Source organism: Tachyglossus aculeatus, chromosome 7, assembly GCF_015852505.1.
Source record: "Tachyglossus aculeatus isolate mTacAcu1 chromosome 7, mTacAcu1.pri, whole genome shotgun sequence".
NCBI lineage: Eukaryota > Metazoa > Chordata > Mammalia > Monotremata > Tachyglossidae > Tachyglossus > Tachyglossus aculeatus.
The window spans coordinates 3,703,213-3,718,250 of record NC_052072.1 but is presented as its reverse complement, the minus strand read 5'-3'; the positions used below and the strand labels follow the sequence as shown (position 1 = coordinate 3,718,250).

The 15,038-nt window shown below is 50.1% G+C and overlaps 1 protein-coding gene across 1 annotated transcript in view; it reads right to left on the bottom strand.

Annotated features, from left to right (window-relative positions):
- The window catches only part of PLCL1 (phospholipase C like 1 (inactive)), a 189,466-nt gene extending 176,439 nt beyond the window's left edge, over nt 1-13,027 (bottom strand). The window contains 1 exon segment of the mRNA XM_038749251.1: nt 12,999-13,027. The gene's annotated coding sequence lies outside the window, so the exon portion shown is untranslated.
- Nucleotides 13,028-15,038: the final 2,011 nt, after the last annotated feature.

The window sequence follows — 15,038 nt, the reverse complement described above, 5'->3', positions numbered from 1 at the left end:
TTTGTACATATTTATTACTCTATTTTACTTGTACATATCAATCCTATTTATTTTATTTTGTCAGTATGCTTGGTTTTGTTCTCCGTCTCCCCCTTCTAGACTGTGAGCCCACTGTTGGGTAGGGACTGTCTCTAGATGTTGCCAATTTGTACTTCCCAAGCGCTTAGTACAGTGCTCTGCACATAGTAAGCGCTCAATAAATACAATTGATGATGATGATGATGATTGAGTCAGTCAGTCCTGAGGGGCCTCCTCTAAGCTCCCACCTGTCAGTCAGTCAGCCGTATTTACTGAGCACTTCCTGCGAGCAGGGCACTGGATTCATTCAATCATCTTTATTGAGCGCTTACTGTGCGCGGAGCACCGTGCTAAGCGCTTGGGAAGTCCAAGTTGGCAACGTCCAGAGACGGTCCCTACCCACCAGCGGGCTCACAGTCTAGAAGGGGGAGACAGACGACGAAACATATTAACAAAATAAAATAAATAGATTAAATATGTACAAGTAAAATAGAGTCATTCATTCATTCAATCGTATGTACTGTACTAAGCGCTTGGGAAGTACAAGTCAGCAGCAGATAGAGACGGTCCCACTTCACTTCTAGACTGTGAGCCCGCTGTTGGGTAGGGACCGTCTTGATGTGTTGCTGGCTTGTACTTCCCAAGCGCTTAGTACAGTGCTCTGCACACAATAAGCGCTCAATAAATACGATTGATTGACTGATTCACTTCTCTGGGCCTCAGTTCCCTCATCCGCAAAATGGGGATGAAGACCGTGAGCCCCACGTGGGACAACCCCATCACCTTGTATCTACCCCGGCGCTTAGAACAGTGCTTGGCACATAGTAAGCGCTTAACAAATGCCATTATCATCATCAATCAATCAATCAATCGTATTTATTGAGCGTTTACTGGGTGCGGAGCACCGTGCTAAGCGCTTGGGAAGTCCAAGTCGGCAACGTCTAGAGACGGTCCCTACCCACCAGCGGGCTCACAGTCTAGAAGGGGGACACAGACGACAAAACAAATCATATTAACAAAATTAAAATAAATAGACTAAATATGTACAAGTAAAATAGAGTCATTCAGTCATTCATTCGTATGGACTGTACTAAGCGCTTGGGAAGTACAAGTCGGCAGCAGATAGAGACGGTCCCACTTCACTTCTAGGCTGTGAGCCCGCTGTTGGGTAGGGACCGTCTCGATGTGTTGCAGGCTTGGCCTTCCCAAGCGCTTAGTACAGTGCTCTGCACACAATAAGCGCTCAATAAATACGATTGATTGACTGATTCACTTCTCTGGGCCTCAGTTCCCTCATCCGCAAAATGGGGATGAAGACCGTGAGCCCCACGTGGGACAACCCCATCACCTTGTATCTACCCCGGTGCTTAGAACAGTGCTTGGCACATAGTAAGCGCTTAACAAATGCCATAATCATCATCAATCAATCAATCAATCGTATTTATTGAGCGCTTACTGTGTGCAGAGCACCGTACTAAGCGCTTGGACGGTACAATACAGCAATAAAGAGAGACTATCCCTGCCCACAAGGGGATTTCAGTCTTGAGCCCTTGGCGCGCGCTAAGTGCTCGGAAGAGTCGCGTATAACAGAGTGGGTGGGAAAATTCAAAATTTGGATTCGGATTCGTACCCCGGATCAATCCGCGGTACTTATGGAGCGCTTGCAGTGTGCAGAGCACTGTACTAAGCACGAGGGAGAGGACGGTAGAACTATTTATAGACACGTTCCCTGCCCACGAGGGGCTTCCGATCTAGTTACTCGCCTAAGTGGCAGGGCCAGAGGAGGCAGGAGGGAATCATCATCATCAATCATCATCATCATCAATCGTATTTATTGAGCGCTTACTGTGTGCAGAGCACTGGACTAAGCGCTTGGGAAGTACAAATTGGCAACATACAGAGACGGTCCCTACCCAACAGCGGGCTCACAGTCTAGAAGGGGGAGACAGAGAACGAAACAAAACATATTAACAAAATAAAATAAATAGAATAAATATGTACAAATAAAATAGAGTAATAAATGCATACAAACATATATACATATGTGAACTGACCGTCCGTTCAGTGGGATTTATTGAGCGCTTACTGTGTGCAGATGATGATGATGATGATCCCTTCTAGACTGTGAGCCCACTGCTGGGTGAGGGCTGTCTCTATATGTTGCCAACTTGTACTTCCCAAGCGCTTAGTACAGTGCTCTGCACACAGTAAGCGCTCAATAAATACGCTTGATGATGATGGACCACGTTGCTTCTTTCCCCCTTTTGGGACGCCCCCCCCCCCCCAGGGCTTCGCAAGTGCTTAGTACAATGCCTACCGCACACCGTAAGCGCTCAGTAATAATATCATTGATGGAAAGCCCACCTCCTCCAAGAAGCTTTCCCTGATTGAACCCTCCTCTCCTCTTCTTCTGCTCCCTTCTGACTTGCTCCTTCGTTCATCCTCCCTCCCAGCCCCACAGCACATAGGGATATACATATGTTAGTATACCATATGTATATCATATATCATATGTTAGTATATGTTAGTATATCATACTAACATACATATGTTAGTATGTTTGGTTTTGTTCTCTGTCTCCCCCTTACTTATTTGTGCTCAATAAATTCAGAACTCAGTAAGTTCAAGGCCCTGCTGAGAGCTCACCTCCTCCAGGAGGCCTTCCCAGACTGAGCCCCTTCCTTCCTCTCCCCCTCATCCCCCTCTCCATCCCCCCCATCTTACCTCCTTCCCTTCCCCACAACACCTGTATATATGTATATATGTTTGTACATATTTGTTACTCTATTTATCTTGTACATATCTATTCTATTTATTTCATTTTGCTAGTATGCTTGGTTTTGTTCTCTGTCTCCCCCTTTTAGACTGTGAGCCCACTGTCGGGTAGGGACTGTCTCTATACGTTGCCAACTTGGACTTCCCAAGCGCTTAGTACAGTGCTCTGCACACAGTAAGCGCTCAATAAATACGATTGATGATGATAAATATGATTGATTGATTGATGATGATGATGGCATTTGTTAAGCGCTTACTATGTGCCAAGCACTGTTCTACGCGCCTGGGTAGATACAAGGTGATCGGGTTGTCCCACGTGGGGCTCACGGTCTTCATCCCCATTTTACGGATGAGGGAACTGAGGCCCAGAGAAGTGAATCAATCAATCAATCGTATTTACTGAGCGCTTACTGTGTGCAGAGCACTGTACTAAGCGCTTGGGAAGTACAAGCCGGCAGCACATCGAGACGGTCCCTACCCAACAGCGGGCTCACAGTCTAGAAGTGAAGTGGGACCGACTCTATCTGCTGCCGACTTGTACTTCCCAAGCGCTTAGTCCAGTGCTCTGCACACAGGAAGCGCTCAATAAATACGACTGAATGAAATGACTTGCTAGACTAAGTGATTGTCCCATAGGTGTGGCCTGATTTCCTCCTGGAAGCCCAGAAACCAGGGTGCCCGGAGAAGGGGGGCCTGCTCAGGGGAGTGGGCAGGACCAAGAGGAGGGGGATTTAATAATAATCACTCTTTCATTCATTCAATCGTATTTATTGAGCGCTTACTGTGTGCAGAGCACTGTACTAAGCGTTTGGGAAGTACAACTTGGCAACATACAGAGACGGTCCCTACCCAACAGTGGGCTCACAGTCTAGAAGAGTGGGCTCACAGTCTAGAAGGCTGTGATAATAATATTATTATTATTATGGTATTTATTAAGCGCTTACTGTGTGCTGAGCACTGTTCTAAGCGCTGGATTAGATACAATCAATCAGTCAATCAATCGTATTTATTGAGCGCTTACTGTGTGCAGAGCACTGTACTAAGCGCTTGGGAAGTACAAGTTGGCAACATACAGAGACAGTCCCTACCCAACAGTGGGCTCGCAGGCTGGAAGAGTGGGCTCACAGTCTAGAAGGCTGTGATAATAATATTATTATTATTATGGTATTTATTAAGCACTTACTGTGTGCTGAGCAGTGTTCTAAGCGCTGGGTTAGATACAATCAATCAATCAATCGTCTTTATTGAGCACTTACTGTGTGCAGAGCACTGGACTAAGCGCTTGGAAAGTCCAAGTTGGCAACATCTAGAGACGGTCCCTACCCAACAGCGGGCTCACAGTCTAGAAGGGGGAGACAGACAACAAAACCAAACATATTAACAGAATAAAATAAATAGAATAAATACATACAAGTAAATCGCATCTATCTGGAGGCCTTCCCAGACTGAGCCCCCTCCTTCCTCTCCCCCTCCTCCCCCTCCCCTACAGCACCTGTATATATGTATATATCAATCAATCAATCAATCAATCGTATTTATTGAGCGCTTACTATGTGCAGAGCACTGTACTAAGCGCTTGGGAAGTACAAATTGGCATCACATAGAGACAGTCCCTACCCAACAGTGGGCTCACAGTCTAAAAGGGGGAGACAGAGAACAGAACCAAACATACCAACAAAATAAAATAAGTAGGATAGAAATGTACAAGTAAAATAAATAAATAAATAGAGTAATAAATATGTACAACCATATATACATATATACAGGTGCTGTGGGGAAGGGAAGGAGGTAAGACGGGGGGATGGAGAGGGGGACGAGGGGGATATATGTTTGTACAGATTTATTGCTCCATTTATTTATTTATTTTACTTGTTCATACTTCTATTTATTTTATTCTGTTAATATGGTTGGCTTTGTCGTCTGTCTCCCCCTTCCAGCCTTCGAGCCCGCTGTCGGGTAGGGACCGTCTCTAGATAATAATAATAATGATAGCATTTATTAAGCACTTACTCTGTGCCAAGCACTGCTCTAACAGTGGGCTCACAGTCTAAAAGGGGGAGACTTGTCCTTCCCAAGCGCTTAGTCCAGTGCTCTGCACCCAGTAGGCGCTCAATAAATACGATTGAATGAATGCCTGCCTCCACTTCTAGACTGGTCAGCTCGCTTTGGCCGAGGAACATGTCCACCAACTCTGTTAGCGCGTACTCTCATTAATTCATTAGAGAAGCAGCGCGGCTCAGCGGAAAGAGCCCGGGCTTTGGAGTCAGGGGTCACGGGTTCAAATCCCGGCTCCGCCAATTGTCAGCTGGGTGACTCTGGGCGAGTCACTTCACTTCTCTGGGCCTCAGTGACCTCATCTGTAAAATGGGGATGAAGGCTGTGAGCCCCCCGTGGGACAACTTGATCACCTTGTAACCTCCCCAGCGCTTAGAACAGTGCTCGGGACATAGTAAGCGCTTAACAAATACCATCATCATTAATATCATTATTATTAAATGCCCTCATGATGATGACGACATGGGAGCTCCTTGTGGGACCAAACTTGTGCCCCACCTGATTAAGTTGCATCAACTCCGGCGCTAAGAACAGCGTCTGACACATAGTACACGGGGTTTGACACACAGGAAACGCTTTACAAATAGATCCAAATAGACTGAGAAGCAGCGTGGCTCGGTGGAAAGAGCCCGGGCTTTGGAGTCAGAGGTCACGGGTTCGAATCCCCGCTCCGCCACATGCCTGCTGTGTGACCCTGGGCAAGTCACGTCACTTCTCTGAGCCTCAGTGACCTCATCTGGAAAATGGGGATGAAGACTGTGAGCCCCCGTGTGGGACAACCTGATCACCTTGTATCCCCCCAGCGCTCAGAACAGTGCTTTGCACATAGTAAGCGCTTAAATGCTATTATTATTATTATTATGTTTGGTTTTGTTCTCTGTCTCCCCCTTTTAGACTGTGAGCCCACTGTTGGGTAGGGACTGTCTCTAGATGTTGCCAATTTGTACTTCCCAAGCGCTTAGTCCAGTGCTCTGCACATAGTAAGCGCTCAATAAATATGATTGATGATGATTATTATTATTATTGTTATTATTATTATTATCATTATTATTATTATTATTATCGATGGGGTTCACAGGCACTGAGCACACTAACCTGCCTCCCGTTAGCCCTCCAAGAAGCAGCGCGGCTTAGCAGAAAGAGCCCGGGCTTGGGAGTCGGAGGTCGTGGGTTCTAATCCTGCCTCCGCCACTTTGTCAACTGGGTGACTTTGGGCAAGTCCCTTCACTTCTCTAAGCCTCAGTTCCCTCGTCTGTCAAATGGGGATGAAGACTGTGACCCCACGGGGGACAACCTGATCACCTCGTAACCCCCCGCCCTCCCGGCGCTTAGAACAGTGCTTTGCACATAGTAAGCGCTTGGCAAATACCAGCATCATTATTCAAGTCCCTTCACTTCTCCGGGCCTCAGTGACCTCATCTGTCAAATGGGGATGAAGACTGTGAGCCCCACAAGAGACAACCTGATGATGTTGTATCCTCCCCCAGCGCTTAGAACAGTGCTTTGCACATAGTAAGCAGTTAGCAAATACCAGCATCATTATCTAAGTCCCTTCACTTCTCCGGGCCTCAGTGACCTCATCTGTCAAATGGGGATGAAGACTGTGAGCCCCATGAGTGACAATCTGACGACCTTGTATCCCCCCCAGCGCTTAGAACAGTGCTTTGCACATAGTAAGCGGTTAGCAAATACCAGCATCATTATTCAAGTCCCTTCACTTCTCTGGGCCTCAGTTCCTTCATCTGTCAAATGGGGATGAAGACTGTGAGCCCCACATGAGACAACCTGATCACCTTGTATCCCCCCAGCGCTCAGAAAAGTGCTTCGCACATAGTAAGCGCTTAACAAATACCATCATCATTATTATAATTAAGTCCCCTCACTTCTCCGGGCCTCAGTGACCTCATCTGTCAAATGGAGATGAAGGCCGTGAGCCCCATGGGGGACAACCCGATGACCTCGTGTCTAGCTCTGAGAAGGGTGGTTGGCACATAGTAGGCGCTTCCCAAATACCATCATCATCATCATCATCATGAGAAGCAGCGTGGCTCAATGGAAAGAGCCCGGGCTTTGGAGTCAGAGGTCGTGGGTTCAAATCCCCACTCTGCCAATTGTCAGCTGGGTGACTCTGGGCAAGTCACTTCGCTTCTCTGGGCCTCAGTTCCCTCATCTGTAAAATGGAGATGAAGACTGTGAGCCCCCCGTGGGACAACCTGATCACCTTGTAACCTCCCCAGCGCTTAGAACAGTGCTTTGCCCATAGTAAGCACTTAAGAAATACCATTATTATTATTATCATCATCATTCAATCGGAATTCAATCGATTGTCAATAAGCAGCACTGATCGGAGGGGAAGGGTCCAGGTGCCCACCTGTCTCCATGTTTTGTTTCACCTGTCACCACGTTTTGTTTCGTTGTCTGTCTCCCCCTTCTCGCCTGCACTTGTCCTTCCCAAGCGCTTAGTACAGTGCTCGGCACACAGTAAGCGCTCAATAAATACGATTGATTGATTGATTGACTGTGAGCCCAGTGTCAGGTAGGGACCGTCTCTATCTGCTGCCGACTAGGACTTCCCCAGCGCTCAGTCCAGTGCTCTGCACACAGGAAGCGCTCAATAAATTCATTCATTCATTCAATCGTATTTATTGGGTGCTTACTGCGTGCAGAGCGCTGTACAGATGACTGAATGAATTAATGAGTAATAAGAATAATGGCATTTGTTGAGCGCTTACTATGGGCAAAGCACTGTTCTAAGCGCTGGGGTGGATACAAGGTAATCAAGGTTGTCCCCCGTGGGGCTCACAGTCTTCATCCCCAGTTTACAGATGAGGGAACAGAGGCTCAGAGAAGTTAAGTGACTTGCCCAAGGTCACACAGCAGACATGTGGCGGGGCCGGGATTCGAAACCATGACCTCTGACTCCCAAGCCTGGGCTCTTTCCACTGAGCCACGCTGCTTCTCCATTTATTACTCTATTTATTTGTTTTATTTGTACATATTTATTCTATTTACTTTAACCTCCCCAGCGCTTAGAACAGTGCTTTGCACATAGTAAGCGCTTAACAAATACCATTATTATTATTATTATTATTATTATTATTATTTTGTTAACATGTTTTGTCGTCCGTCTCCCCCTTCTAGACTGTGAGCCCGCTGTTGGGTAGGGACTGTCTCTATAATGTTGCCGACTTCAAAGCCCTACTGAGAGCTCACCTCCTCCAGGAGGCCTTCCCAGACTGAGCCCCCTCCTTCCTCTCCCCCTCCTCATCCCCCCCCCCGCCTTACCTCCTTCCCCTCCCCACAGCACCTGTATAGATGTTTGTACGGATGTATTACTCTATTTATTTATTTTATTTGTACAAATTTATTCTATTTATTTTATCTTGTTAATATGCTTTGTTTTGTTCTCTGTCTCCCCCTTCTAGACTGTGAGCCCGCTGTTGGGTAGGGACCGTCTCTAGATGTTGCCAACTTGTAATAATAATAATAATAATAATGACATTTGTTAAGCACTTACTATGTGCCAAGCACAGTTCTAAACACTGGGGAGCTGGCGGGGGGGGATACAAAGTGATCAGGTTGTCCCACATGGGGCTCACACTCTTAATCCCCATTTTACAGATGAGGTCACTGAGGCTCTGAGAAGTTAAGTGGCAGAGCCAGGATTCGAACCCATGACCTCTAACTCCAAAGCCCGGGCTCTTTCCACTGAGCCATGCTGCTTGTACTTCCCAAGCGCTTAGTCCAGTGCTCTGCACACAGTAAGCGCTCAATAAATATGACTGAATGAATGAATTGACTTGTCCTTTCCAAGTGCTTAGTCCAGTGCTCTGCACACAGTAAGCGCTCAACAAATATGATTGAATGAATGACTTGTCCTTCCCAAGCGCTTAGTCCAGTGCTCTGCACACAGTAAGCGCTCAACAAATACGATTGAATGAATGAATGAATGACTTGTCCTTCCCAAGCGCTTAGTCCAGTGCTCTGCACACAGTAAGCGCTCAATAAATACGACTGAATGAATGAATGACTTGTCCTTTCCAAGTGCTTGGTCCAGTGCTCTGCACACAGTAAGCGCTCAATAAATACGATTGAATGAATGAATGAATGAATGAATGAATGAATGACTTGTCCTTTCCAAGCGCTTTTGGTCCAGTGCTCTGCACACAGTAAGCGCTCAACAAATACGATTGAATGAGTGAATGAATGAATGACGTCCTTTCCAAGCGCTTAGTCCAGTGCTCTGCACACAGTAAGTGCTCAATAAACACGATTGAATAATCATAATAATAATAATAATGATGATGGTGTTTATTAAGGGCTTACTATGCGTAAAGCACCATTCTTAGCGCTGGGGAGCTTACAAGGTGATCAGGTTGTCCCACGGGGGGCTCCCAGTCTTCATCCCCATTTTCCAGATGAGGTCACTGAGGCCCTGAGAAGTGAAGTGACTTGCCCCAAGTCACCCAGCTGACAGTTGGCGGAGCCGGTCTCTGTCTCCCCCTTTTAGACTGTGAGCCCACTGTTGGGTAGGGACCGTCTCTATATGTTGCCAATTTGTACTTCCCAAGCGCTTAGTACAGTGCTCTGCACATAGTAAGTGCTCAATAAATACGATTGATGATGATGATGATGATGAACGCACGACTTCGGACTCCCAAGCCCAGTCTCTTTCCACTGAGCCACGCTGCTTCTCTATTCAAGTCAATCAATCAATCGATCAATCAATCGTCCTTATTGAGCGCTCACTGTGTGCAGAGCACTGGACTACGCGCTTGGGAAGGACAAGTCATTCATTCATTCAATGGTATTTATTGAGCGCTTACTGTGTGCAGAGCACTGGACTAAGCGCTTGGAAAGGACAAGTCATTGATTCAATCGTATTTATTGAGCGCTTACTGTGTGCAGAGCACTGGACTACGCGCTTGGGAAAGACAAGTCATTCATTCATTCAATGGTATTTATTGAGCGCTCACTGTGTGCAGAGCACTGGACTGAGCGCTTAGAAAGGACAAGTCATTGATTCCATCGTATTTATTGAGCGCTTACTGTGTGCAGAGCACTGGACGAAGCGCTTGGGAAGGACAAGTCATTCATTCAATCGTATTTATTGAGCGCTTACTGTGTGCAGAGCACTGGACGAAGCGCTTGGGAAGGACAAGTCATTCATTCAATGGTATTTATTGAGCGCTCACTGTGTGCAGAGCACTGGACTGAGCGCTTGGAAAGGACAAGTCATTCATTCAATGGTATTTATTGAGCGCTCACTGTGTGCAGAGCACTGGACGGAGCGCTTGGGAAGGACAAGTCATTCATTCAATCGTATTTATTGAGCGCTTACTGTGTGCAGAGCACTGGACTAAGCGCTTGGAAAGGACGTCATTCATTCAATGGTATTTATTGAGCGCTTACTGTGTGCAGAGCACTGGACTAAGCGCTTGGAAAGGACAAGTCATTCATTCAATCGTATTTATTGAGCGCTTACTGTGTGCAGAGCACTGGACTAAGCGCTTGGAAAGGACGTCATTCATTCAATGGTATTTATTGAGCGCTTACTGTGTGCAGAGCACTGGACCAAGCGCTTGGAAAGGACAAGTCATTCATTCAATCGTATTTATTGAGCGCTTACTGTGTGCAGAGCACTGGACTAAGCGCTTGGGAAGGACAAGTCATTCATTCAATCGTATTTATTGAGCGCTTACTGTGTGCAGAGCACTGGACTAAGCGCTTGGAAAGGACGTCATTCATTCAATGGTATTTATTGAGCGCTTACTGTGTGCAGAGCACTGGACCAAGCGCTTGGAAAGGACAAGTCATTCATTCAATCGTATTTATTGAGCGCTTACTGTGTGCAGAGCACTGGACGAAGCGCTTGGGAAGGACAAGTCATTCATTCAATCGTATTTATTGAGCGCCTACTGTGTGCTGAGCACTGGACTAAGCGCTTGGAAAGGAGAAGTCATTCATTCAATGGTATTTATTGAGCGCTTACTGTGTGCAGAGCACTGGACTAAGCGCTTGGGAAGGACAAGTCATTCATTCATTCAATGGTATTTATTGAGCGCTCACTGTGTGCAGAGCACTGGACTACGCGCTTGGGAAGGGCAAGTCATTCATTCATTCGATGGCATTTATTGAGCGCTTACTGTGTGCAGAGCACTGGACTAAGCGCTTGGAAAGGACAAGTCATTCATTCAACGGTATTTATTGAGCGCTTACTGTGTGCAGAGCACTGGACTAAGCGCTTGGAAAGGAGAAGTCATTCATTCAATGGTATTTATTGAGCGCTTACTGTGTGCAGAAAACTGGACTAAGCGCTTGGGAAGGACAAGTCATTCATTCAACGGTATTTATTGAGCGCTTACTGTGTGCAGAGCACTGGACTAAGCGCTTGGAAAGGACAAGTCATTCATTCAATCGTATTTATTGAGCGCTGACTGTGTGCAGAGCACTGGACCAAGCGCTTGGAAAGGACAAGTCATTCATTCATTCAATGGTATTTATTGAGCGCTCACTGTGTGCAGAGCACTGGACTACGCGCTTGGGAAGGACAAGTCATTCATTCACTCGTATTTATTGAGCGCTTACTGTGTGCAGAGCACTGGACTGAGCACTTGGAAAGGACAAGTCATTCATTCAACGGTATTTATTGAGCGCTTACTGTGTGCAGAGCACTGGACTAAGCGCTTGGAAAGGACAAGTCATTCATTCAATGGTATATATTGAGCGCTTACTGTGTGCAGAGCACTGGACTGAGTGCTTGGGAAGGACAAGTCATTCATTCATTCAATCGTATTTATTGAGCGCTGACTGTGTGCAGAGCACTGGACCAAGCGCTTGGGAAGGACAAGTCATTCATTCATTCAATGGTATTTATTGAGCGCTCACTGTGTGCAGAGCACTGGACGAAGCGCTTGGGAAGGACAAGTCATTCATTCAATCGTATTTATTGAGCGCTTACTGTGTGCAGAGCACTGGACGAAGCGCTTGGGAAGGCCAAGTCATTCATTCAATGGTATTTATTGAGCGCTTACTGTGTGCAGAGCACTGGACTAAGCGCTTGGAAAGGAGAAGTCATTCATTCAATGGTATTTATTGAGCGCTGACTGTGTGCAGAGCACTGGACTGAGCGCTTCATTCAATCGTATTTATTGAGCGCTCACTGTGTGCAGATCACTGGACTGAGCGCTTGGAAAGGACAAGTCATTGATTCAATCGTATTTATTGAGCGCTTACTGTGTGCAGAGCACTGGACTACGCGCTTGGGAAGGACAAGTCATTCATTCATTCGATGGTATTTATTGAGCGCTCACTGTGTGCAGAGCACTGGACTGAGCGCTTGGAAAGGACAAGTCATTCATTCAACGGTATTTATTGAGCGCTTACTGTGTGCAGAGCACTGGACTAAGCGCTTGGAAAGGACAAGTCATTGATTCAATGGTATTTATTGAGCGCTCACTGTGTGCAGAGCACTGGACTAAGCGCTTGGAAAGGACAAGTCATTCATTCATTCAATGGTATTTACTGAGCGCTGACTGTGTGCAGAGCACTGGACTGAGCGCTTCATTCAATCGTATTTATTGAGCGCTCACTGTGTGCAGAGCACTGGACTAAGCGCTTGGAAAGGACAAGTCATTCATTCAATCGTATTTATTGAGAGCTGACTGTGTGCAGAGCACTGGACCAAGCGCTTGGGAAGGACAAGTCATTCATTCATTCGATGGTATTTATTGAGCGCTCACTGTGTGCAGAGCACTGGACCAAGCGCTTGGAAAGGCCAAGTCATTCATTCAACGGTATTTATTGAGCGCTTACTGTGCGCAGAGCACTGGACTACGCGCTTGGGAAAGTCAAGTCATTCATTCATTCGATGGTATTTATTGAGCGCTCACTGTGTGCAGAGCACTGGACTACGCGCTTGGAAAGGACAAGTCATTGATTCAATGGTATTTATTGAGCGCTCACTGTGTGCAGAGCACTGGACCGAGCGCTTGGGAAGGACAATTGGGCAACATCTAGAGACGGTCCCTCCCCGACAGCGGGCTCGTTGAATGACTGACTGACTGAATGAATGAATGACGGACGGACTGATTGACTGACTGATTGACTGAATGAATGAATGACTGAATGACTGAATGAACGAGTGGTACCTTGATGATGCTGCTCCTCCTGGGCACCAGGCTGGCCGCCGCCGCCGCCGCCGCCGCCGCCGCCGCCGCCGCCGCCTCCTGCAGGCAGGCCTCCGGCTGTCCCCCCGCCCGCCGGGACCCCCGAACCGCCGCCTCCTCCGGGGAGTCCTCCGGGGGGGAGCCCTCCTCCTCCTCCTCCTCCTCCCGCTGCTCCTCCTCCTGCCGCTCCTCCCGCTGCTCCTCCTCCTCCGGGGTGCCCTCGGGGACCCCTCGGGCGTCCATCGGGGCTCCGGGAAGCGAGGAGGCGGGAGAGGGAACGGGGGGACGGGGAATGGGGAGCAGGGAGCGGAGAACTGGGAACGGGGAGAAGGGAGCGGGAGGACCGCGGGGGCGGGGCCCCGGGCGGGGGAGATTGACGGGCGGACGGACCTCTCAGAGGGCCGGGGCCTCCGGGGGGCGGGGGCTGATTGGAGCGAGGGGGCCTGAGGGGCGGGGCCTCCGGGCCGGGGGCTGATTGGAGCGGGGGGCTGAGGGGGCGGGGTCTCCGGGGGCGGGGGTCTCCGGGGGGCGGGGTCTGATTGGAGCGGGGGTCTGAGGGGGCGGGGTCTGCTTGGGAGCGGGGGGGGGACTGAGGGGCGGGGCCTCCGGGGGCGGGGTCTGATTGGAGCGGGGGGGTCTGAAGGGGCGCGGCCTCTGCGGCAGGGTCTGATTGGAGAGGGGGACTGAGGGGGCGGGGCCTCCGGGGGCGGGGTCTGATTGGAGCGGGGGGGTCTGAAGGGGCGCGGCCTCTGCGGCGGGGTCTGATTGGAGCGGGGGACTGAGGGGGCGGGGCCTCCGGGGGCGGGGTCCGATTGGATCGGGGTCTAAAGGGGCGGGGTTTGTTTGGGAGCGGGACCTCCGAGGGCGGGGGTCTGTTTGGAGCGGGGGACTGAGGGGGCGGGGCCTCCGCGGGCGGGGTCTGATATTGGAGGGGGCTGAGGGGCGGGGCCTCCGGGGGCGGGGTCTGATTGGAGCGGGGGAGGGTCTGAGGGGGCGGGGTCTGTTTGGGAGCGGGGGGTCTGAGGGGCGGGGCCTCCGGGGCGGGGTCTGATTGGAGCGGGGTCTGAGAGGCGGGGCCTCCAAGGGCGGGGGTCTGATTGGAGCGGGGGACTGAGGGGCGGGGCCTCCGGGGGCGGGGTCTGATCGGAGGGGGGTCTGAGGGGCGGGGCCTCCGGTGCGGGGTCTGATTGGAGCGGGGGTCTGAGGGGGCGCGGCCTCTGCGGCAGGGTCTGATTGGAGCGGAGTCGGAGGGGCGGGGCCTCCAAGGGCGGGGGTCTGATTGGAGCGGGGTCTAAAGGGGCGGGGTCTGTTTGGGAGCGGGGGCCTGAGGGGGAGGGGCCTCCGAGGGCGGGGGTTCTGATTGGAGCGGGGGCCTGAGGGGCGAGGCCTCGAGGGGCGGGGTCTGATTGGAGGGGGCTGAGGGGCGGGGCCTCCGGGGGCGGGGTCTGATTGGAGCGGGGGTCGGAGGGGCGGACCTCCGGGGGCGGGGCCTGAGGGGGAGGGGCCTCCCGGGGCGGGGTCTGATTGGAGCGGGGGTCTGAAGGAGCGCGGCCTCTGCGGCGGGGTCTGATTGGAGCGGGGTCTGAGGGGCGGGGCCTCCAAGGGCGGGGGTCTGATTGGAGCGGGGGGCCTGAGGGGCGGGGCCTCCGGGGCGGAGAGGTTGAGGGGGCGTGGCCTGAGGGAAGCGGTCTGATTGGAGCGGGGGTTTGAGAGGGCGGGGCCTGGCACAGATAAGAATAATAATAATGATGATGATGATAATAATAATGATGATGATGATGGTATTTCTTACTATATGCCTGTCGTCTCCCCCTTCTAGACTGTGAGCCCGTTGTTGGGTAGGGACCGTCCCTATCTGTTGCCGACTTGTACTTCCCAAGCGCTTAGTACAGTGCTCTGCACACAGTGAGCGCTCAATAAATGATTGAATGAATGAATGAATGAATTGGAACGGGGTCTGAGGGGCGGGGTCTGAGGGGGCGGGGGTGGGGCCTCCGGGGGCTGAGGGCGGCGTGGTCTCCG